Raw genomic sequence first — 26,378 nt, 5'->3', positions numbered from 1 at the left:
CTGTTATTGAATAGTTTTAAATGACTCATTAAAAAGATACATACGAGTAATTTCTTTGCAAACTGAACATTACAGCATTTACTATTTGTTGTTGCGCAGAAAAAAAACAAGGAAATACTGGCATGCATGAATCACATATGGACAAACAAAATACTTTCCCAACTTTCCAGCGATGGCTAGATTTTAAATTACTGTCATACAATTTTATTTATATGTGCTGTGTGTGCAGTCTGGAGCCCTGTTATTTCCTGTCACTGTTGACAGTAGAAAAAGGACAGTGCATGTGTTGTATCTGCCTTCAAGAACACCAGTTGCCCATTCTGTTGCATGCAAACGGAATCTCAAGTTGTTAATTAATACCAAGATTTGTTTTTAACATATCTTTGGTGCTCTTTACCCACAGCCTGGGGCTGAATAAAGCACTTCTGAAACCTGAAGACGCTGCCAGGTCAACTGGACTGTCAGACCCAATTGGAGAAGACTCCTTTGTCCAAGAAACAGAGTCGACAGAAGAGTGTTATTATCAAAGGTGTATTGACATGAAAAGGTAGTGATGAAAAATTAAACATGATAGGAACCAAAGAATTTAAGATGAAAGTACGCACTACCGGTCCTTGCTGAGAAGTGAAACCCGCCTCAATGACTACAGATGACTGCTCCTCTGAATTGCAAGTGAAATGTGTAATTTCTTTCGATTTTAAAATGCTTAAAACCTGTTCCGGCTTACTAGGCGTTAGTGGGCATCCTAAAGTCTGCAAATTTGAAAGGGCTACATTTCTTTTCTCAAAAGCATGTGTCATGAGAATGTATCATGAGCCTAACAGTTGTTGTGTCTGTGTTACCTTTGTAGGGCAGACCACAAAAGCCTTGATTACACTTATTCAGCAGTGCATATAGAAACAAAGCCGTCGCAATGACATTAGACACGTAGAATAAAGAAACCGCTCACCTCACGTCTCAGCGAGCACTTCATTATCTTCCTGACTTCCTTCATTTTGTTTCAGTGGCCTTGCGATGCATTTCGTTTTATCCGCAGAATTTCTCATTGTGGTAACACTCCAACTGAAACGCAATTAATAATGCATGAAATACCGAAATTAACAAAAACAATATTTGTAAGTCTTCCAACAAAAAATCTGTCACATCTTTCACTGAAGTTTTCTGTCATAGGAAGTCTAAAGACAGTGATGGGTAATGTACCACTATATGGAGCAACGAACAAAGAAAATCTATGGATTTCTTTAATAGCTTTTTCTTTTTTCCAACCTCACATCCGACAACTGACTGCTGCAGATTCAAATTAAATCAAAGCCTCTGAGAGAGAAACCTGCGCCCCTTTCTTAGAGAAATTATAGCTGATATTCTTCCACCCCTGCATTTGACCCTGTCTCCGCGTACTCTGTAGGAAAATATCATTTTATAAAATCCAGGAGAGGTCTGGCATGTAATTGGTGTGTAAATGCAATCGCTTCAAATAAAAGGCATGGTAATTCCAAAATGTAATTCAAAAGAAAGGAATAAAGCAATAGGCACATAAAAGGCCTCAGTTGGAAAAAGAAATATTGCATATTTCAGTTGGTGCTGTATAAATATAAGATGATTTATATGATTTGATATAAGTGATCAATAGATTTCTGTATTTTAAATAAATTATGCTCTTTTGAACTCTCTATATACATTATTTAAGATTCCTGAAAAGAATGCGTCACTGTTTCCACTAAAATTTTAAGCAGCACAACTTTTTCAACATTTTTATTGAAAATTATAAGAAAAATTTCTTAAGCACCAATTCACCAAATTAAAATGATTTCTAAAGGACACTGAAGACTAAGTATTGACTGCTGGAAATTCAACATTCAATCATAGAAATAACCTCCGTTTTAAAATTATATTGAAAGCGATTTTAATTTGCAATATAAATATACACAGCAAAATTGCAGCTGAACTTTACAGTGGGTGATCATTTATTTTCATCATATGGGTAAGAGCAGCTTTGACATTTTGTTCCACAGGAAAAAGTCATGCGAGTGACATTAGAGCAACATGAGTGAGGACAGATGATGACAGAATGTCAGGAGTTCAAGAAAGCTTTCTCTTGCTTGCTCTCTTCCTTTGCCAAGAGAAATCTTCCATTGTATTCCACATCTGTCCACATGACATTTCATATACTATTCACTTTCATTTTTTCAGAGAGAAGTATTTTCAGATTACCCCAGCATCCCAGATGCAATGGGAAATAGAAAGCACTGTTTGATTTTTATCAGATATAATCAGTTCATTTTTTGTGGTATTGCTTGTGATATGAACAACACAGAGAGGAAATAACCACTTCTGGCCTTCACATTTCTTTGTTCCAGACAAAGTTGTCAAAGTGAGATTTTATTATTACTGAGTTTCTTAGAACTTTCATCATACTCAGGATATGAACCTTGTGAAGGAGTGTATCTATAATTACATTCTCTACTGTAATGAACAGACTTCTATTGTGCAAGGCCGGAAGTTCAGACAAACTAAACAAGCTTCAATCTTTTACATCCGTATTGTTTTCTGATGATGTACTTATTTATGCTTATATTTTAGGCAATCCAATGCAAAGAAATAATTAAAAGCATAATAAATAAATAATAGAATAATAATCAATAAATGTATGAATATAATGAATAAATCTAACCCTGGCTTTCGATTGATGTATGGTTTGTTAGAGTAGAACAATATTTGGCCCAAGATACAACTATTTGAAAATCTGGAATCTGAGGGTGCAAAACAATCAAAACAGTGAGAAAATTGCTTTCTTAGCAATGCATATTAATAATCAAAAATTAAGTTTTGATATATTTACAGTAGGAAATTTACAAAATATCTTCATAGAACATGATCTTTACTTAATATCCTTATGATTTTGTTCTAATTTTGGCCCATACAATGTATTTTTGGCTATTGCTACAAATATACCTGTACTACTTAAGTTTTGTGGTCCAGGGTCAAAAATTGGCTCATTTTCATTTTACCTGATTTTCATTTAATCTAATTATTAGTGCTATAATACTGACATGTTAATGTCTGTGAAACAGCCTTTGAGAGTAGAGTCATGTTTGATAAATTAAAATTGCATGGCAGGCCATGACCTTTCCTGTGTGGCTGTATTTTGTTTTCTGTTTTCTTGCGACTGCAATTAACCGGCAAACATCTACAAGTGCAACGCTCCAATTCAGACACAACCTTTCAACAATCTGTTCCATTTCAATATTAATTGAGTTTAAAAGGTCATGTTGACTTGTCCGTGGCATATTGTAGATCTTTATACATCTAGTGGATCCACCTGTAAATAACTGTGCAAGGATGACGCAAATCAAATAATCACCATAATCCAAAAAATCAAATTCAGGGCAAGCTCTGAAACTGGTTCTAAAATTTGATTATTGTTCTTTTTGTACAGGAAACATTTAAGAATGCCTGTTAAGGTCCTCTGTGTAAAACTCTTGAGGGCGCATTGGCGGAAATAACATATAGTAATTGCGTTTTCATTCGCCTGCATTCACTGCCCAGTAATTGGATTGAACTATAGAAAAGGTAGCTGTGTGGCAACTCATAAGAGAAAACTGCAGGCCAAATGGGTGTATTCTCACTAGGCACTCACACAGGTAGCCGTCTGTGTTTAAATGAGAGGGCCAGTCTGGGCCAGTGCACTAGGGAGCAAAGAAAACCAGTACAACAGGAGTTCAGGTACTGCAGCTGGTTCTAATAGCGAAACTTACCGTAAAACGACGAGCCATTACAGTTCCACCGAGACTGTGCAACCAGAGTAGTTTGTCAGCTCTTATAGTCTCAACATGGCGTTTTAGACTACTTCACCATTCCCAAAACATTCTAGCCTGAAGATTGAAGCCTGCTGCACCTTGGGATCCCTCTATGAGTGACCTCTTGTTCCCATTCCACCCGTAATTCATACACACACACACGCATATATATATACATATATACATATATACATATATACATATATACATATATACATATATATATATATATATATATATATATATATATATATATATATATATATATATATATATATATATATATATATATATATATATATATATATATATATACACACACATATATATATATATATATATATATATATATATATATATATAGATGCTCACCTGAACTTCAGAATGTGCCTTGAGGTCAGGGAGGAAGTAATTAGTGGTGGAAAGGAAAGAGAATGCATTAAACCAAACCACCAGAGAGAAAACCAGGAATAGGTAGTTCACGGTGTGAGCTAAATCAATAGTCGTATCGAATACCGTGACACCGCAGTGCCTGTATTCCTTCAGGCTAGACTCACAACCACATTTTTGATGCTGCCATACGGCACAGTGAATGAATGATTAATGCCGTTTTAGCTGTAAAATAGACTATGTTAGATGCTTCTGTTGTAGAAACAACCTGGATTATGATTTAATAATGCCAAAACAGCTCACCCTTATACTCAATTTATTGATTTATACCACCTCAAAAACCATCAATATCCAATCCGGGTCAGTGCTTACAGGGTTCTGGGGTGAGTGGTACTGTACAGCTGTGGCATATTTCAAAGCACTTGAGGGGGTTAGGAGCTTTACATCTGAATTCATTTTTCGCAGATGTGAAGAAAAAGCGAAAATGGATTGGGGAAATTGGAAAAGACTGCACTCAAGCATGCTGTGGCTCTAAATAAATCCAGCCAAGAAAAAGGGCATTTGACGAAACTGTCATGGCAGTGATTTAAAGGCTTACTGAAACACTAAAAAACATTAAAGGGATAGTTCATCTAAAAATGAAAATCATTTACTTACCCTCATGTCTCTTCAAACCTGTGTGGCTTTCTTCTGTGTAAACCATTTTGTCTGATAAATTAAAAGTGAGCAGAGTGGTGAAACAGCTGAACAGCAAAACCAGGGCTGCCAGGTTTTCACAAAAAAACTCACTTAATTACCACTCATAACTGGCCCTGGTACAATACACATTCCAGAGACATCATTGGGGTTGCTTCAACCCACCAACATGAAAAACAACCTGTAGCAACAGTTTTAAAGTAGCCCAATTCCACAGGAAAACCGCAGACTTTGTAACACTGGCTAAAACTGTCTGTTCATCCATCCATCCATCCATCCATCGGTCATATAAAATAAAAGCAATTATACAACAGTTCTTCGTGGTCCTCCAATCTGATTGGCTGTCGGGAGTGCAATATTCTAGTGATACCGAACTTCAATCACTTCACTTGTGGCATTTCTCACAGCGAGTAGTTTTGTTTGTTTGGCATTTTTGACTTTATCATTACAGGACAGTATGGAACCAGAATCGTAGCACAATGGCACAATAATTAACAAAAAAAAAAAATTATATATACACACACACACACACACACATGTATATATATATGGTTATGGCCAAAAATATTGGCACCCTTGCAACCCTGTCAGAAAACGCAACCCTACTCTCAGAAAATTGTTGCAGATGCAAATGTTTTGGTACTCACGTTTATTTATTTTAGGGCTGCACGATTTGGGAAAATTTTCATACTGGAATTATTGAGGTCAATATTGCGATATGCGATTGCGATTATAATAAATGGTATTGTGAGTCAACTTGATGGGTTTTTAAGGAAAATGCACACACAGATTAGTGATAATGCTGAAATGTGTATTTGTAAAACTAGAAATGATTTCAAAACAAATGATTTTTACAAAATGAAATAGCATTTGCATTAATGTAAACTTATTTTCTCAAAAGTATAGCTAAATTAAATAAAACAATAAATAAAAACACACATTTTAACAAAAATAAGATATTTTAAACATTTTGTCCAAACAAACGGACATTTATGCAGAATATAACATATACTCTGTGTAAACTCTTTTGAAAAGGAAACTGGATATGTTTTTGGTCGATTGGATCACAAGTGGACAATGGAGACACAGTCGTTTACACCTGGTATTTTAATCCGTCTCTTCTGTCCACTTGTTTTATGTTATGTTTTATGAAAAACTCCCTGTCTAATAAGTTCATCAGTGTGTCTTCTGTCCTAACCTCGCTGTAGAGGTTAGCTTGATTTTTTTTTTTCCCACCCCCAAATAAATCTGCTCTACAGTGGTGAAGTGTGAAGTTAATGGCAGTGAAGTATGCCAGTGCCTCTCCTGCATAATTGAGCTATAATGAGAAGCATTTTTCTCTCAGAAACAGTAGGAGGTGGAGAGAAGAGTGCAGCAAAGTGGACTTCAGCCATTACTCATTGAGAGGAGTTCAAAAGGGGACGGCGGTTAAAGAATTGCAGGCATACGGCACAACTATCACCACATGAGATAGTGTCACAACATTTCTGAAAAAATGATGTTGCTAATTCTGGCATGGGTGATGGTTTTGATATATTGGTTTTGCGCTTGTTGCGTAGTTTAATAAGGCTGCCTGGTGAGAAACTGACATGTAAGTGAAGACATTTGACAAGGCTCTCCGTCGAAAGAGGCAGCAGTAGAGTACTACAGCTTAATAATGTGTTCATGTCCAGATGAATCGGACATAAAAATGAACCACTTTGTTCCTAAAAAGAAGAGAAAAGCACATCCGCCCATCCTTATGTAGTCCTGGCTTGTGGGCTATATTGTTTAATCGCTTTGTGAGTACATTTGTATGGAAAATTATGCAAAGCCACTCACAGGGTGAGTCTGAAGATACTGAGAGGCGTTAAGGAAGTCTATTTATAAAAACGTAAAGCAATCTTTGATTATTTTTCTAGGCTGAGGTGGAGTGATGAAGTGAAAGGTAATTGAACGCAATGGAAGTCACCTTGGATGAGTGTCTGTGTGACCGTTAATGAGAGCAGACTCTTCAGAATGAGAGCGGAGGATATCCACTGATAAGCATGCATTCATGCACTGATGAAAACGCATATCTCAGGATATGACAACAAACTTAGTACGCATTAACTTTAATTGGACTCCAGTCTATCTAAGATACAAAAGACAATATTTAGAAACTTGTTATCAGTGTGATTCCACAGAAATTGTCACTGATAATATACACATTATTTCTAACCGGTTCTGATAATGGACACATTACTACAAGAAAATGTACTTGGCTTCCAGATCTTTCAAACAGTGTGTGCATTAATAAGTAAATAAAATGCGGATCACCATAAAAATTTAGCTCATGCAGTATCTTGAAAAAGTTTTTTTGTTGAGTTCATTGTTCTATAAAACTTTGAAATTATTGAGTTTATCTTTGGTTTTAACATTTGAACAGTGACTTTACTACCAGTCAAAAGATTTTTACTGTGTTTTGAAGAAGTCTCTTCTCACCAAGCCTGCATTTATTTGATCTAAAATACAGCAAAAGCAGTAATATTGTGAAATATATTTATTATTTAAAATAACAATAAATACTTTTTTTAGCAAGGGTGACTTAAATTGATCAAAAGTCATCATAATTACATTTATAATGTTACAGAAGATTTGTGTTTCAAACAAATGCTGTTCTTCTGAACTTTTTCCTTTTCAAAGAAACCCGAAAAAAAAAAAAAAAAATCTACTCAGCAGTTTTCAACATGATAATTGTAATAATAATAATAATAATAATAATAATAATAATAATAATAATAATAATAATAATAAATGTTTTTTGAGAAGCAAATCAGAATATTAGAATAATTTCTGAAGGGTCATGTGACTGGAGTAATGATGCTAAAAATTCAGCTTTGAAATCACAGGAATAAATTACATTTTTAAGATATACACAAATAGAAAACAGTTATTTTAAATAGTAAAAAAAAAATTCAAAATTTGACTTTTTATTGTACTTTAAATTAAATAAATGCAGGCTTGGAGAGCAGAAGAGACGTCTTTGAAAAACATTAAAAATCTTACTGTTCAAAAACTTTTGACTGAGTGTAAGTAAATGCACACACTGAATAAAATATCTTAGATATACACAATTATGGAAATACGCAATATTTGCCCTCCAAAAGGAAGGTAAAATATCTATTACAAAACAAAATATAATCATTGTTTTTGCAAAAAGAGGCACTGCCCAGATGGTGTAGTTACAGCAGCTTTTTTTCTTCCATTTCTATTTCCATAATAAGTGCAAGAAATGATGAAAAGTGCTATATAAAATGTAATAAGTGTAAATCTTTGCTGTAAAGAGAAGCAAAAAGAGAGAGCACATGCTCTACAATATGTGACAAAGTCCATATTCTCCGGCACTCATACTGATAAATGTTACAGCCATATAAATGTCATATTAAGTGGACAGTCATCCCATTTTGCCAGCCAGAAACCAAAATTGAAAAAGTGTGTATTATAGATTTTTAGATATTACTATATATATATAATAAGACATAATTAGCAGGAATGAGTTATTCCTAAAACAAATGGTGAAGAAACACTAAATCCTGAAATTTTATTTTTCACCATATACCAAATGAAAAAAAATGGATCTGCTGTTTTGTAAACAGAGATCCAGCTCAAGTCTTTATAATTATACATTAAGATCCATCTGCTAAGCTCTAATTGTGCACTTTGCCCCCTGCAGACCAATGTAAGCCTGTCTGGATTTAAATTAAATGTTGCGGCTCATTCCTCAGTCTTTATAGAGCCACATATGTTATGATCTTATGAACTCTCTACCCCACCCTCCAATTTATCCCATTTTAATTGGCAGTAAGAGAAGATGAAACATGCTTTTATGTTTCCCTGACCAATTGTCCCCTTCATCTCCTGAGCTTAAACATGGGAATGCTTCTGAAACACCCAGACAAAATTTGGTACAGAGAAAACAAATACAGACTTCCAGTTGGTAAAAAAAAAAATTGGGCTTTTTAAAGAGTGAGAGAAAAAAGTCCTCCCATCTTTTGCAACTAATAAAGCTACTCCAGTGCTGGTGATTTGTAGATCTCGTTTAAAACATAAGGATCTGATTGAAATGAACAACTATTTCTCTTCGATGTAAGATGACGGACAGGGGTCCACAGTGCATATTAAATAACCGCAAAGCACATTTCTGGCTAATCATGTCTGATTTTGACTCTTGAAGTCTGATTTGCTTGTTGGAAATAACGTGCCACCTTGAAGTGAGGAGCCATTAGCTGATTACAGACCTCTCTTTGCAGATGTTAGCATGCTTTTGTTGATTGTTTGTGTGAGAGCGAGAGATAAAGACAGTGGAGGGATGAAGTGTCTTGAGCAGCACAATTAGCATGTCCTTTACCGCCTCTCATTATCCTGATAAATCAGTCCAAGAGGCACCTAATTCATATTCAGCCAGGGATGCCGGCCATAAATATTCACATATTCACTATTAAAGCATGCAGAAGAGATTGCAGCAGATTGCATCTTTTGTTTACACTTCAGAAACATTGTGAATAGAATTATTAACAAACATGGATAATTTGAAACAGCTAGCTCTTTCACATTTCACAAGAATGTCAGTTAAAAACAATATAACTGTTGTAAACAATTTTCTATGGAAGCACATTTTTACCATTCACAGGATAAAGAAAAAAAAAAAAAAAAAAAAAAAGTAATTTGTTTCTTAAAAAGAAACCCATTAAAGAGACTTGTATGGCTGAATATATATATACGATTTACATTATTTAAACATTGTTTTATACATATTTTGGACTATTGGGGAGAACCATTACTTCGATTACGTCAAATGGTTGTACTTGGTGAGCTACTGGCACTACCTGCTGCTATTTTTACCGCAACAACTCGGAAAAGAAAACACTGTTATGATGACCACGGCTACTAAGAGCTTACAGGTGGCAATAGATACAGACTTGTGCAGACTTAAACCAAATGCCATACCAGTTTTTTTAACACAGGAGTCTAAACGCCCTGGATATCGAGTATAATCAGAACTGAGAAACTCCTACAGTGGCAGCAGCGTCATGACAAGTTCACTGTTTACAACATGGTTACACTCTACTTTGATCCGTTTCTCTCAGTTAATGTACATAATCTCACAGCCTGAAGCGTCTGTTATAGCAAATCAACACATGCTGTCATATAGGCGAAGCGTCTTCTGATAGGATACGAAAATGCAGCCTAATGAATAATTATAAAGACACCAACTCATCATCGAAGTACTATAGTCCGCTGCCACGTCACAAACTATGACATCAGTACAATGTAGATTTTGAACCGGAAAGATGAAAATAGCGCAAAAAAACCAGTTAAAAATTAACCAGTTTTCATGCTTTTAATTTGTGAGATAAAGTCAATGTAAAGAAAGTCTCAAGTAACACTGTAAGACAATGTCAAAAATTAGAGAAAAATAGTACTGTGAGAAATACAGTAACAATTACAAGAAAGTGTCATAATTACAAGAAACAGACAATTAGCTTTTTTTTTTTTTTAAAGGGCTATAGTTTTATAAAATAAAAATCGCACATATAATAGTAAAACCCCATTTTCAGCAGCCATAACTCCAGTCTATGGTAATAACCTTGCGTTACCTAATAAGATATAAATAAATCATTCTAAAATGCTCTACTGTGCTCATTTGGCACTCAAGAAATTGTTTTTATCCACTTATCCCTGTTCTCCCCTATTCACCCATATTTTGGCCTATTTGCCCCATTTATGTTTGAGAAAAGTCTCGAGAGCGTCTGAGTCAGACACAAAAACACTTTCTACCCACAGGCTATTTGGCCCTCTTACCCGGCTCTCAATCCATAATCCCTGCTGATCAGCTTTCACATGCTGTTTTTTAGTACACAATCTTACTTGTATGCCTTGCTTTGCAGAATATCTTATTTATACACTGTTTTGTTTTTTCAGCTATATTTTGTTAGACATTTTCTACAGTGGAAAAGAAACGCAGATATGGTTACAGAAGCGCAAGCCAAAACTCGAAGACTTGCCAAAATACACAGAGACAGACAACGCGGTAAAACATTGGGTAAACACTGCTGTAGCTTATGCAAGATGGAGGATTTAATGGAATGTCTGGGTTTTGATAGAGACACAGAATTTGGTGTTTCTTCTGATGTTTTTAATACATGAAATCTTTCTAATCTTAAATGCTGGTCATGTAAAGTTAAAAAAATCACATTACAGCCTTAGATAACTCAGCTCAGGCAAAACTTTGCATATTTTTCTTCATTAATCCTGCAAAGCTGTGATGATTAATTGATGCAGTGCTGTTTAATAAATCCCCGCATCTCCCATGATGTTGCAAAAAGCACAGCACTGTAAAACACGCAGTCATATTGCTCGAACCTGCACCATTTTCAATCAGTCCAGCAACTCCCCATTCGCACATCCTCCCCGTTTCTTGATTTCTTGTGCAGGCCATTTAACACCTCCCATTAGCCAATTGAGAGCTTTTTTAATTAAGAAATTCCTATTAACGTGACCTCGTAAATCAGTCCAACCTGATACATGGCCTGCCACGTGAGCAGAACTCCACTTACACCTGAATAAATCTGAAGAATTACAGCACAACCTGAAGCAGCAGACAGCCAGCTGATAAGTCAGGTTTATATCGGTGATGTGCTGCATGCATTAAGGCAATCTCATTTTGAAGCTGGTCTAATCAGAGTAAAACCAAACTTTCTGTCTCTAGGCACTTTGGAAAAAAATAAGCAGGGGCTTCCGTGCTAAAAAAAAAAAATCTCTGCTGTAAAGTTCTACGATTTTCATAGCCTGTAATAGATAAAGTACCATATGGAAAAAAAAAAATCATTTATCTGTAAATGGAGTACAATTACAGATTAACTACTCGCCATTTGTCCTTTGGAAATCACAATGTCAGCATCTTTGCAAAAACGGATATTAAAAAAAAAAAAAGGCTAAAATTTTACGCAGAGCTCACGATATCAAGAAATTTCACAGTACCATGCAAATACCATGTAATAGTTGGCCAGATAAAGGCAGAAATTATTTAAGCATGAAATTAATTGTAGAGCTTGATAAAAGACTTTTGTGTGACAGGGATAAATGGCTTTGATATATTTAATAAGGGTACCCGCTCTCATAATACTCCATAACACAGTAAGAGCCATGCTGCGGCTTATTGCTTTCCCCGATCTAGAGATGGGCTCAGATCTACTCCAGTAACACACCATCTTATCCTGAAGACAGCAGACATAAAGAAAAACTCATAACAGAGACACTTTTAATATATATCGCCCTTATATTGCTGTATGACTTCACAAAGGAAACTGCAAACTGTACTCAGAAACTTTTCCAAGTACATTTTCAGTTTTTTCATCTTGTTTTGTAGTAATAAATAATTAAATGAATAAATAAATCCATCAAAACATCTTTAAAACAAGATCACTTATTGTGCATAAAAAAAGCTAAATTGCAAAATTACTTAATTTTTTTTTAACCCAACTGAATTAATTATTTTATTTTAGAAATAAATTTAATATATTATTTGAAGGCTGCTTAGATACTTTAACTTTAAAACATGACTGGTTAAAAATAATTTTATTCCAGTGTAACTATAAAACGACACATTCTTGTGGTCACTTTTAGCAAACCATTTCAAAATGACTTATATTAGTCATTTTTCATTTTAACTGTACAAGTATTACATTATTCTGATGGCTAAATTGCATTTTAGCTCAATACAGTGTAGGTCATTACTTTTCAAGTGGTTTACATTAGCTATGCCCTTTCTTGCCAATTCAAACTAAACTGACTTTTGCAGTAATTTCATGCTAGCAATTCAGAGAATGGACCATGGCAGTAATATGTTCAGCCTGCTTAACCAGATAAAATTAGATTATTGTTATTTCATGTTTTACACTTTGTTCTTGGCTATAGAGAATATGAAAACAGGACCTGAAAGAAAAAGAAAAAAAACTAAATATCTGTTAGTGTCTCCTATCTGTTTGCAAGCAAACTATCAATTAATTTTCTTCCTAATCTTCTTTTTATTTCCAACCTGGCATTTAAGTCTTCGAGGGAAGTGAAATGAAATTTAAAGGAGCTACGCATTTGGTTTTAATGCATTCAAGACTGCAGGGGCCATGCCAGGTTTATTCTCATCCAATCACACTGAGCTTTTGATCCATGACCAACCACATCAGTGCCATTTTCAACCTCAACCATCCATCTTAGGCTCACCTGCTGTCTGCCTTTCAGATTGCCAAGGGTTTCATCTGCTGCAGTCTTGTCCAAAAAAAATACAGTGAAACCCAAAGAGGCAGTAGCAACGACTGCAAAACCAGGTCATCAGCTCTGTTCATTTTCAAAGGTCTTCAGGTGAATGGTTTGGTCCAATGGCTTTAAAATGAATAATTATTCACTACTTTAAAGGTCAGCAACTCTTGCCCCGGTTAACATTTATATAACCCTCTTTATCCTGTCATTCTTACTGTATAAAGTTTTAATAAAGGTGACTCAACTTTCAGGTCATTTAGATTATTTTTTGGCCTTTTATGTCTGTGTGGTGCCAAAGAAGAAGTGACTCTGTGTCATATTTAGCAATGGTAAAACTGAAAACGACAGGTAATAAATAATTTTTCAGACTGCTTTTTTCTTCATACTGATCACGTTCCACTATTCATGAACTGAATCAGAGAAAAAACATCATTTGGGTAATATTGTGTAATATATCATATCTGCTGGTCAAAATTTGGTATAATTATGATTTTTTAATAATGCTTTTAAAACTTAAAAAGCCACCGGTCGAACGAAAACTCAAGATCTTTGCAATTTAACTTTGGAAAGGCCTTTACAGTACACTGACCATATATAATGTTAATGTCATTAAATCTCTATGAGGAGTTCGCAACAGTATAAAACATGCCACTTCCTGTTGCCAGCAGGTGGCGCTATGACTATAACTGAATATGGGCATGCGTTCAGCACAGGACACTTCCCAAACATCTGAATTTTGGTGAAGATCGAAGTTTATCGAAAACTCAAGATCTTCCCAATTTAACGTCACAAAGGGCTTTAGACTACACTGACCAAATTTGGCGTTTATCTGGTTAAATCTGTAGCAGGAAAATCGGCACAAAACTTGCAGAGAAAATTAAAAATACAGACTTCCTGTTAGGTTTCGGACTTTGTACCAGGGTATTGGTTTGTTATGTGTCTACTGAATTTCATACATGTATGTAAAACAGCTTGAGGAGCATTTTGTGAAATTTTATAGGTGGCTTTATCAAGCCATTTTGCCACACCCACTTCTCAGATGTACATTTTCAACACTTTTGGCACGTGTGCAAAGTTTCATGAGTTTTCGAGCATGTTTAGGCCCTCAAAAATGTGATTCATTTTTGGGAAGAATAAGAAGAAACTGAGCTATTACAATAGGGTCCTCACACCATCGGCGCTCGAGCCCTAATAACTGAGCACCAATAAGAACTGATGATAAACGAGCACCAAAGATATGGAAGACTAGAGTAATTGCCACTGAAAATTCAGCTTTGCCACCACAGGAATAAATTATTTTCAAACAGAACATATTAAATAGTAAATTTTCACAATATTGCTGTTTTTATTATTGTTGTTGCTGTTGTTGTTTTTAACAAAACAAATGCAGCTTCTTACCAGTGGTGCAGATTTAGTTCCTTAAGAGGTAAAGTGTAATTTCTGCACCTCTAGTGGCACCAAACAGAAATGCAATACAGAAATTTACAGCACTGGTTGAGAAGGAGCAAGTATTTTAACCTCAACATTCACCTTTAACTATTAACCTAGGCAAAACTGCTCAGTATTTTAGTGTATTTTGTCAACCTCAAAAACAGGAGAATATAAGAACATGTAGTATTTGACTACATCAGATCCTGAAGGCATTCTGGCCTCTAGGTCATCGGTGCTGCCAGTGTGTGAATGGCACGATTAATCTTGCCCAGCCCATTTCAGACATGCTTTCAGACAACAGATCCATTAATCAGCCCAACCAGTCCCAAGCTAATACTCAAGAAAGCCTGTGATTATTCAATACGCAGAGTCCACATTTTATCAAGGAAGAAGGAAAGGAACACAGAGCGATTTATCAACCATGCCGGGCACATGGTGTGTGCATCCACATACGATACCCTTCAAGTAGAGTGAGACTGGTAATGGTCTGGCATCTTAAAGAATAATAGGTCGACCGTAAAAGCAAGACAAAAATCATTAATGGAATGATGATAAAATCAAACTCAAAAGTATACTTACAGCAAAGACACAACAGCTGACAGATGGAACCAAATGGAAAAACAAAGAGTGACTAAAACGAAAGAAGTTTTGTTTAAGCTGATCATAAAAGGAAGTATTTTCTGGCGTGACACAAAGAACATCATGTCTCATCTGTCTTCCATATGCTGGCAGAGTTTGATGCCCCATCAATGAATGGACCCCAATTAATCTCCAAGACTCATTATCTTCTGACAGACTCTATGGACCATTTACTAGATTTCAAAAGCATGAGACTTTTATCCCGATTAGTTTTCTGAGCAAGAGCAAGAAAGTTTCTGCCTTTGTTTGTTCAATCTTTGATTTTTTTCTTCATCACTACGTTCGAACACCAAGCTATGGGAACATCTCCCTTTTTCTAAATTCTGTATTACGGTGGAATAAACAAATAATAAAATATAAAAATTAAATATATTTTAAAAGGCACTCTATGGTGATATTGACCCAGGTAGTTTTTTGTTAAAGGGCATTTGACTTTCTTTGCACGTTCGCTTTGTCAACACTGGGTCGAAACTTTTGCTTACATCAGGCATGCGTCATTATGTAATGCGTGAGGTTGAGCTAGAGCAAGACGAGCATTTGTGGTTAAAAAGTATATCAATTTGTATTTTTCTTAGAAAACAACCAATAGTTTTGCTAGATAAGACCCTTATTTCTCAGCTGGGATCATGTAGAGCTTTTTGAAGCTGCACTGAAATTGCAATTTGGACCTTCAACCCATTGATCCCCATTGAAGTCCACTATATGGAGAAAAATCCCAGAATGTTTTCCTCAGAAATCTTTATTTCTTTTCGACTGAAGAAAGACAGACATGTACATCTTGGATGACATGCGGGTATCAGGATTTTCAATTTTCATTCTGGAAGTGAACTTCTCATTTAATAATATAGACAGATACCAACCAGGCTTGACGCAGCAGCATTTGCTTAACCAATGGCTTCTGATCTTTCATCACAGTTCTCACACGAAGTCTCTGAGGCTTCAAGAGTTGACTTTTCTGGTAATAATTACTAGGGCTTCTTGAAAATCAGTTTGCATTAGCTATGAATCTTAATGAGTCCCTCAGGGTAAAAGCACTCTTTTATAAAGATTTCTCTTTCGAAGACATAGCTTGACCTCAGATTTTTTTTATAATCTCTGATATTACCTACAGAACTCTAAAGGAAGCATTATTACAATGGTAAGTGTTGCCTGGGTGCTTCTGTTCTATAAAAGAGAAGCCCATTTGTCAAATTCACACACAGATATGGTGTATGTAATTTCTCAGAGACAGCCACTGGAAATCTCACACTGTGTACAGTATATCCATCTTCCCAGCTGTTGTGCAATTTATGACAGATTTTACAGCACATACATTTTTCATCAGCGCATATAAAGGTAGACTGCAAAAACTTGCTATGATGTGTCTTCTAAAGCAGACCCGGAGGGGAAGATCTGGACTGTGAAGAAGGACCGAGGGAGAATATGAAATATGATGAATATATAAACTACAGCCACTGAGCTGTGTAAATGATAAGCACATGCAGCAGATTGTCCCGTGACTCTAGCGTTCAGCATCGATATACTTGAAGAACACAAAATCTGGTCTACAGCGCTAGAATATGTACATGAGACCTTAGCACGGCGTCTGTATGCTTGACGTCTCTTTCCAGGATCCTTGGAAATGAATAACAAACGCTGTCACCCAGAGACGCACGCTTCAACACAGAAGAGCATTTGCAATTCTGAGAGCGATAAATATATATGAGGACTCGGCTTTCAGTCAAAATGTTTTCCTGCGGCTCTACCCTCAGAGGAAATCACGCATCTTGAGTCATTAGCCGGGGTTCCTTTGGGGCACGGGCAAAACGTTCCTATCGCCTCACCCGGAGAAAATAAAATCCCAGCACTGCCGAAAAATTAGATAGTGACGGCTTCAGAACACAGCAACATCATTTTAAAATTTATGTAGATGTAGTACATCACAGAGTTAATGGAGAGGAAAACATGCAAAAACTAGATCAAAGGTGTCTGAGATGATTCAACTAGATTGCACAGGAAATGGACACACTCCAGCTCTTTCTCTCTCAGATATACCTCGCACACACACACCCCTTCACTATAACCATCAAGCGGAAAATTCAGAGAGATATGGATGAAATGGTGTGATAAATGTAGTCATCCTGTCTTTTTTCTCCTTTTTTCCCCACAGGTTCTCCAACTGACTGAAATGTCAGCACCCAAGGAGGTGGAAATTACTGACAGCTCATCCAGATCCCCAGTTCAGACATCCTACAAAAAAAAAAAAAAAAAAAAAAAAAAAAAAAAAAAGAAAGAAAAGTGCAAGACCGTCCATCTATGGAAACTTTATCAAACAAATCCACGTATTAAATGGACTAGAATTAATGAATGTATTTAATTTAAAAAGAACCCTAATAATGGAGTTCACTTAAGCTTATAATAAGCTTTAAATAAGCTTTTAAAGCTGACGTGAGCCATTTTTTTGATGTTACAATACTTTATTCAAGCCCAGTTTTATTCCCTTTAGGCCATATGCAAATGTACTCCAATGTATTTCAGTGAAATAAAGCTGAAATGAAATTAAAATATTATATTGTTAAATAGAAAACTTAAAACTTAGAGGGAGGAGTAAAAATTTGAAATTAGTTTTCTTGTCAATTTACTGAAATAATGTTGAAAATACAAAAATTATTTCAAAATAAATTAAAGCTAAAAACAAAATGAAACAAAACTAAATAAAATTCTAAATCTAAATACTATTATAGATTATAAATAATGCAAAAACAATGCTGTTGTACTTATCGACTTTTAGCAAATATATGCATTTAAAATCTTCCAGGAAAGAAAATGTTAAGGGGAAGAAATGCTGACTCATGTGGAACAACACAGATTTCATCCTATCAATCCTGCCTTACCACTGACTAGCAAGTAGCAAATCATGGTTATCAAACAAAGCCTTTTGGCTAAAAACAGTACATGCATCATGACAGGAAAGAAAACTTAAATCGTTAAGCTATTTTATGGCATCTTTAAGCCAATGGTGTGAGTTTGGAACAACCAGTTTGTCCAACCAGTGGCAGACATAGGGAGTGTTCAAAAAACAATTTCATTTTGTGATGCTGAAATGACACTTCAGCTTTAATGTTCAAGTGAACTTTAAAAGTTAAATGTCACCAAACTGTTCTGAGTGACAAAAAAATAAAGAGTAATACAGTGTAATACTTTGATTTAGGAGCAGACATGGGCTGCTAACACATTTTGCATGCACTATATACTTAGAGAAGGCCTCAGAGGCATAATGCAATACTTCTGTCAGCCTTTCCTCAGTTGTCGGTAACCTTCTATTTTCTCCCAGGTGAAAGAGTGTGAGATCAACAAATTGTTTCTTCAAATGGGGTCACGAAGGTCCACTGCTGGAAGTGTTATGGATGTGGTCAGACTTTTCAGCAGGGTACGCAATGAAACTCTATCAGACTCTAGTAGGGGCATAATAGTGTTCGCTACTGGGGTCAGCCTAACAGTCTGAAGACTCTCATATTAAACTCTAGTGTCTCCAAGTAGAGTTAACACTCCCATTACTGCAGGAAAACACTTTAGGGAGAAAGGAGGAGGAAAACAGACATGACAAAAGAGACTGCTCATATCAAATCAATTCTTTGAGTGACAATGACGTAATAAATGGGTGATCCTTCAATTGAAAGACACTTTTCACTTCTTTTAATCTTGAAAAATTACACTTCTAAGTGTGTATTATAAACATTCAAACATACACGTTATACCAGACTTCATTTCTGGTATATGTAAAAATGTGATGCGATCTGGGAAAATCCGTCAGATTTTGCGCGGGGACGTCTTCAGGAAATTCGAAAAATAGGTTGAATGTCAGTTTTTTGTCAATTGGGTTTTCATTAAATTATTATTCTATAACACCTCATCTATCATCTCTGAAAATATCCTGGAAAAATTCACTTGTTTAGTGCAGAAAAATAGCGGTTTATTGCAGCAATTCTTTTGTTAAGAACATGTTGCGGAGGTGCTTTATCTTAACACCACAAAAACAGTTAACCTATCAAAATAAACCACGTAACATTTAATAAAGGTGTAATAAACTATCCTACTCATCTCAATCTGCTCAGTCTTGGTGATGTCAGTACCCTAAACGATGTTATAATGGACTATTTCACATCCAGAGATAAGGGATCAGATGATAAAGCTACTAAAGAGGAGGAGTCCGATGACAGGCTGTTATATGCACAGTGCACGAACAGTTGCACTGCACTCGCTTTTCTAATTGTAAACTACAAGGTACACTATTCATCCTATCTAAACATACAAGGGCTGATCAAAAGTTCAGAGACTATGCCCATGATAAACATCGGAAAACGGTCCTCTTCGGATAACGTTAGTCTGATGGGGAATGATGCATTATAGCACTCTGACAGACCGCGTTATACCCGTAAAGTGAAAGTCGTCTTACTTTAAACCTGTTTTTTTTTTTTCAAAATTCCATTCCTGAAAATCATAGCTATCAGCCAACTTAAGATAGCCATAACTTTTGTTACATTCCAGCTATGGTCAAAATAAGTTTTGGAAAGGCCTTGAACCCAGCCTAAAAAAAGGTAAAATTTCACCTTGTGTTGGGTTTTCCTAGACCGCATCACAAATGTGTTAAATGGTAATAATAAAAAAGCTGGATATGTTAGTTTAATTATGTAAAATTCAATTACTCTCAAATAGAAAAACAGGTTAGGAAAAGTTTGGCAAAAAAGATATTAAATAGATGCTCTGTGTGCTGTTATATGGAAGCCCATTTCCACCACTGAATAAAGAAAATTTTTTAAATGGTAATTCCGACATTTTCATCCCACAATTCTGACTTTTTTTCCTCAGAATTTCATGATACAAACTCACAGTTATATCTCAGAATTGAGATATCAAGTCAGTTATAAAGTCAGAATTGCAATATAAAGTTGCAATTCTAAGAAAAAGTCAAAATTGCGAGATATGAACTCGCAATTTTTAGAAATTAATTCAAAATTGTAATATAAACTTGCAATTTACTTTTTTCCTCAGAATTGCGACTTAACTCGCAATTGCATGTTATAAAGTCAGAATTGAGATAGAAACTCGCAATTCTAAGAACATATCAGGGTTTTTTTCCTCAAAATTGGACTTTCTAACTGGCAATTGCGAGAAAAAAAGTCAGAATTGCGAGATATAAACTCGCAATTTTTAGAAATGAATTCAAAACTGAGATATAAACTTGCAATTGTGAGTTATAACGTCACAAATGTGAGACAAACTTTTCTCAGAATTGTGAGTATACATCTCGAAATTGTGACTTGTTTCCTCAGAATTGCAACTTCACATGCAATTGCGTTATAAAGTCAGAACTGTGAATTTGTATTTCGCAATTGTGACTTTTTTTCTCAGAATTACGACTTAATGCACAATAGCGTTATAAAGTCAAAATGTTGATATAAACTCGGAATTCTAAGAACATACCATTTTTTTCCCACAAAATTAGACTTTCTAACTGCCATTCCAGAATGAAAGTAAATATTAAGTTTTTTCATTAAAGATTACCAAAACCATTTTTTAGTGGATTAACTTGCACAGATTAATTGTTTATATCAAGACTAGCAATGTGCGCTAACAATGCAAATAGTGTAAATTTTGATTTCATAACTTTTATTAAAATTACTAAAACTGTGATTAAAATAAACTATAGCTAAACATTAAAAAAAAAGTACAAAAAGCATAACAAAATTACTAAAACTAAAATTTAAAAAATATTTAAATTAAAGATAATTCAAAATATAAATAAATACTATAATAGAATAAAAAAAACAATACTAAAATAACACCAACAGACAATTTTTTAAAAAAAGAAGCTTTTATCTATCCCAACTAATAAATATTTAAAAATATATTTCTTTAAAATCATCCTAGTTGACAGACAGCTCTGCTAACTGAAATAAACAACACACATATAATACCCCCGAAAGAATATTCCCAATAACATCACCTATTACAGCTTTGCTAAAGCTGCCTGTCTCGCTTTGCTGATTCCAGGCCAATGGAAATTTGATTGGGTGTATAGACTACATTTCTTTGCTCAGTTCTCACAGGACAATCCTTCTGCTCGCAAATAAACACAGAAGTCTTATTTTGCTGAGAATTTGAGCACTATGCCCAATAATGCTATTTGATTTGATGAAGAACTTGGCCCGATTTACTGGTGCCTTGATGTGGCAGATGCGTTTCTGAAGGCGTGCAGTCGAGGCACAAAGCAGAGAGAGAGGGGGGAAAGAGATAAAAGCAAGCAAGCGTTGTTGTCTCCTCTCCTATGCACTTTAAGTCATGCACACAGACAAGAGATTAATCCTTTGTGACTCATCAGGACTGCATCGGATGTTTCTTCTCTCAGCTCACTTGCGCCCTGTTGCGTCTGACACACACACAGGTTGCCTACATTGCTTTTAAGTTTAAGGATTAGAACAGCAGTTTGTCTGCAGTCTAAAATGGAATTTATAACATTAAATACAAAAAAAACAAAGATTTTATATTCTATATTTTATATTCTCTAACAACCGCCATAAAATGTTACATATACACACGTGTTTGCACTTGAAAACAATCATACAATCATTTGCATTATAATTTAAAATTGCCTGAATATTTCATTATAGCTTCAGAAACAATGACTAATCATAGCAGCCCATACCTTCAATTGATAATCATTTTAGTTCAGAAAATCATTTCATTTCAGACTTATACAGATATGCACAGCCCAAAACATAATCACATTCATTATATAACACAAGAAACAATCACATTAATTCGTAATGAGAGATGAAGCAGGGGGATTTAAATTAGAATGAACTTTTCTTCATCTGAGCATGATTCACATTTAAATAGTGTCAGACTTGTAACTGCTCTGACTCATCCTGATTGATTGTATTAGACCAAAAAAATAAATAAATAAATAAATAAATTATATATATATATATATATATATATATATATATATATATATATATATATATATATATATATATATATATATATATATATATATATATATATATATATACATATACATATACATATATACGCATCTACCGCTTAAAAATAAATAAGATTTGCCTATAAAAATATATAATACATTACTATACAAATCTATAATACATTCAAACAAATGCTCATTGACAGAGCTTAACTAGCTGTACAACTTTGCGGGTGCAAAACACCAAAGCAATCACCACACAGCTTTTTTAAATAGACAAGGCGATTAACTTTTAATAACCCCATCATTTTGATTGACAGTCACGCTATAATCTAAAATAACCTTACAGTTAAGAATAGAACAAAAGAGCCTGTGACGTCTTTGGTAGAACTTTGAACATGGATCTTTTTATTAACAGAAGGGCCAGATGTTTTTTTTCTTTAGTGGAGAGTTAACATCTATCATTATGTATCTTTTATTTATTTATTTATTTATTTAATTTTTTGGAGAATAACAGATGTTGCAATCTCAGTATAATCAGTGCGAATTCTTCAAGGCTGTATGCTCCACAAGCTAAACCCAATCAAAATCTTTGGTATCGAAGGTAAACTACTGCAAATGCTATCCTTGAAACATCAACTTATAGTCAATATCTTTAAATATATGCTGCATATATTGGGAATAACTGTCTCAACATTGACCCGAACTCTTCTGTAAACCAAAAAATGAACAGTTGATCTTGCACAAAGTTGTCAGTTCTGAAAAACACCTCTTAAAACTTAGTCTTTATGTAATTCCAGTGTGGTCAGCTGCCTACATAAACAGCACATCTCACACAAATATGACTAGAACTGGGTTCATTCTCATGTCAGCATGCTGGATTTTTTTAGCTTTTTATTTTATTAAAAAACAGAATACAAGGAATACTCAAATACTGATGAAATCCAATTGTTCAGAAAACCTTCTTGCACACTGTTACTCCAGCAGAAGTTGACGAGAGTGAATAGATGACTCCGTTATAAAGATGAGTCCTGATTCAACTGATTTGTACCAAACCAAAGATTCATTCAGCAACAGACAAGGTGACTTCTCTATCAGTGATTCACTGATTCATGCATTGCTCAGAGATGCACAGCAGTAAGTTCTAAAGTAGTTCATTTGAAAGTAGACATATCACTCTCTATAGATATATTCTTCATGTCTGTAAGACAAGTATACACAGAGTTTAGGTTATTTTTTTTGTTTTGACACGCTCAAGTTCAGAAACCGAGACGGCAGAAAGCTCATCCTGTTTGCTTTCATTATTTTACAAAAGCACAGTGTTTTGTTGTTATTGTGAGTGCACACAAATAAACAAATAAGCCACTAATAAAATTTTGGCCGACCAAGCCTTTTCTCGTTGATTAACAATTAGTCAACTATCAGGGGGCCATCCTACTAAATATTGTCTCTAAATCGCAAGTTATTGAATTTTATCTTGTTTATTTTTTATATATTATTTATAATATATGTTTATTATTTATATATGCTATTATATAGCAATAATCACACAATATCATAAAATTGCTTAGTTACATAAACAATTAATTAACTATTAATAAATTAATTAATATTAATTAATAAAATACAATAAAATGTCAACCTAACACCAATGTGTCACTCCAGTGCTAAGATTCTGGCTTTTAATGCCAAAGGTAGGGATTCAAAACCTATTAGTCATTTCAGGCATTGCCTTATTCAGAAAGGAAGTGTGATTTCACTTTAAATTGTAACCTTACTAGGTTTTGAGACATTGTATCAAAAACTTAGATCTGACTCCTTTCACAGGACTTTGATAGTTGGCCATTTATAAATGTGTGTGAAGGAAATGAATGCGGCCTGAAATCTCACCTGTATATTGTATAATAATATAACTGCATAATTGCCTCATGCTTACTTTTACTCAGCCCTAAATGAATTTTGCCTCTGGCATTGAATAACCTTGTTTATCTCAAAGATAAGCACAGCCACCTTCATGTTTCACCTTGTACCCATACTCATTCACAGCTTCTTTTTCTTTTTCCCAAGTCACTGCATCAGTCCTCAGCATGCTAATTGAATTTCTGATTAAATCTTTATATTACATGACCTCTGACCCCTGCGCCTGGCAGAGAAAATCAGATGTGCTCAAAGCATCCTAATGTGCCGTTTTCCTCATCACTCTGTGGCGATATGTGAAAGCGCAAGCTTCATTCACACTGCTCCCTGTACAGAACAAAAACAGCATGCTGCCACAAGCCATTATAGTAATTACCGACATACAGTACACTGGTACACCGTGTCATGGCGCAAACTGCGATGTGCCACTTATGCTGTGGAATACCTGCTCGTTCAAATGACTGGTATCATGCTGGAGGAAATGGGAGCAATTGCTACATCCAACAATTTTCCAGTGATATATGACAGAATGGAAGAGTCAAGCTGTTGTTCCAATCTGCTCCACCTCTTTATACTAATACTAGACATAAATCTACTGCGGCATAGTTTGCGGCAGTTTTTCTGAAACGTCTTTGTTCCAACAGGAGAAGGCAGGAGAAGTTTGGCTGTGCCCGTCAAGTACGTCATTCACAGTCTAAGTTCTAGAATTTTTTTTTTTATGCACACAAAAGCAACATTATTTGAAACTTTACCCATAATCCTTAATGAAACTTTGAAGAGAAAGGTTTAGGGAGGGGGAGAAATAGGTGAAGTGAGGTAAGATGAAATGAGGAGAGATGGGTAAGCAGATGGTGAGAGACAGATTCTATCTGATACAAGTGATGATGTTTACAGCAAACAGAATGCAGATTATTTAGAGCTCAGACTTTCATACTTGTATTGTTTCATCAGTGGTGGGAGCTCACTAAAAAGACATTTCCTTTTATTCTCTGGAAGGTAAAATGAACTACTGTTTAAAGGCAAATGACAAAGTCTTAAAGTGAATGCCTGTTTTCTTCCACAGTAAGACAAAGACTGCACAGAGAACTTCTCATAAACATAGCACAATATACAAGTTTGTAAAATGGCCATATTAAGCACTTTGTGCTCATTTCACATCATATTTAGGCAGCTTTAAGGTATATGTATATTAGTTCATAACTTCTGTATATACAGTACATACTGTACACACACAAATGCATCAATGTTCAAAAGTTTTGGGTCGATAAGTTTTTTGTTTATTTATTTATTTATTTTTTTTAAGAATTCTCTTACCTAGGCTACATTTATTTGTTAAAAAATACAAAGATTTCAAACAACGCAAACTCTCTGGATACTCTACAAAAGCGCTTCATTTGGTAACGTCTAAATTAACCAATTTTATTCAGGTCAAAATAGTATTAAACACTAAATTAACTTGACTGGATTAGGTTAAATATGCGGTACTGAAAATTAAGATGTGTCCCCCAAAGGGGTCTGGCTTCTTCAAACACACCCACTTCTCTCTTATGTGAGATGTCTGAGGATGTCTGAGGCTTAGGCTAGTCCACAGAAAACTCTGAACGGTTTCATATGAATAATACAAAAACAGTTATTAAAAACTGGCAGATAATGGAATTTAAATGTCTAATTTTTTTTTAAATGCCTGGAGACCAACCAGAAATTGAGACTGGCCAAGCAAGCGGCAGAAATGTCAGCAGCGCACACAGTTCAAAATCTCACTAAAAATATTTATTGCTTCAATTAATGGATCAATATGGCATCATACTTGAATATAAAACACACTTGCAAGTATATTTGGAGACATTTGAAATGAGAGTTTAAAGTAACTGAGCCCCAAGCGAGGTTTTAACTGTGAATCTAAAACTATAGAATTAAAGTAATGACTGTTTAGTGACAACAATTTAAGGATTAGCTCACTTCCAGAATAAACATTTCCTTGTAAGTTACTCACCCCCATGTCATCCAAGATGTTCAGGTCTTTCTTCAGTCGAAAAGACCTTAAGGTTTTTGTTGAAAACATTCCAGGATTTTTCTCCATATAGTGGACTTCAACGTGACCCAACGGGTTGAAGGTCTAAACTGCCATTGCAATGCAGCTTCAAAGGGCTCTACACAATTCCAGCCGAGGATAAGTATAAGGGTCTTGTGTAGCGAAAGGATAGGTCAAAATTATATAGATTTTTTTTAACCACAAACGCTCGTCTTGCACTAGCTCTGCAATG

At 35.0% G+C, this 26,378-nt stretch overlaps 1 long non-coding RNA gene across 1 annotated transcript in view; it reads right to left on the bottom strand.

Annotated features, from left to right (window-relative positions):
• Positions 1–949: 949 nt before the first annotated feature.
• LOC127152441 (uncharacterized) overlaps positions 950–26,378 on the bottom strand; it is a 50,448-nt gene continuing 25,019 nt past the window's right edge. The window contains exon 3 of the long non-coding RNA XR_007825077.1: positions 950–1,062. This is a non-coding gene — a long non-coding RNA (uncharacterized LOC127152441). The remainder of the gene's footprint in view (positions 1,063–26,378) is intronic.

The sequence above is a fragment of the Labeo rohita genome, chromosome 21 (genome assembly GCF_022985175.1).
Source record: "Labeo rohita strain BAU-BD-2019 chromosome 21, IGBB_LRoh.1.0, whole genome shotgun sequence".
NCBI classification, from domain to species: domain Eukaryota; kingdom Metazoa; phylum Chordata; class Actinopteri; order Cypriniformes; family Cyprinidae; genus Labeo; species Labeo rohita.
Note: the sequence above shows the minus strand (reverse complement) of the source record. Positions and strands in the feature narration are given on the sequence as shown.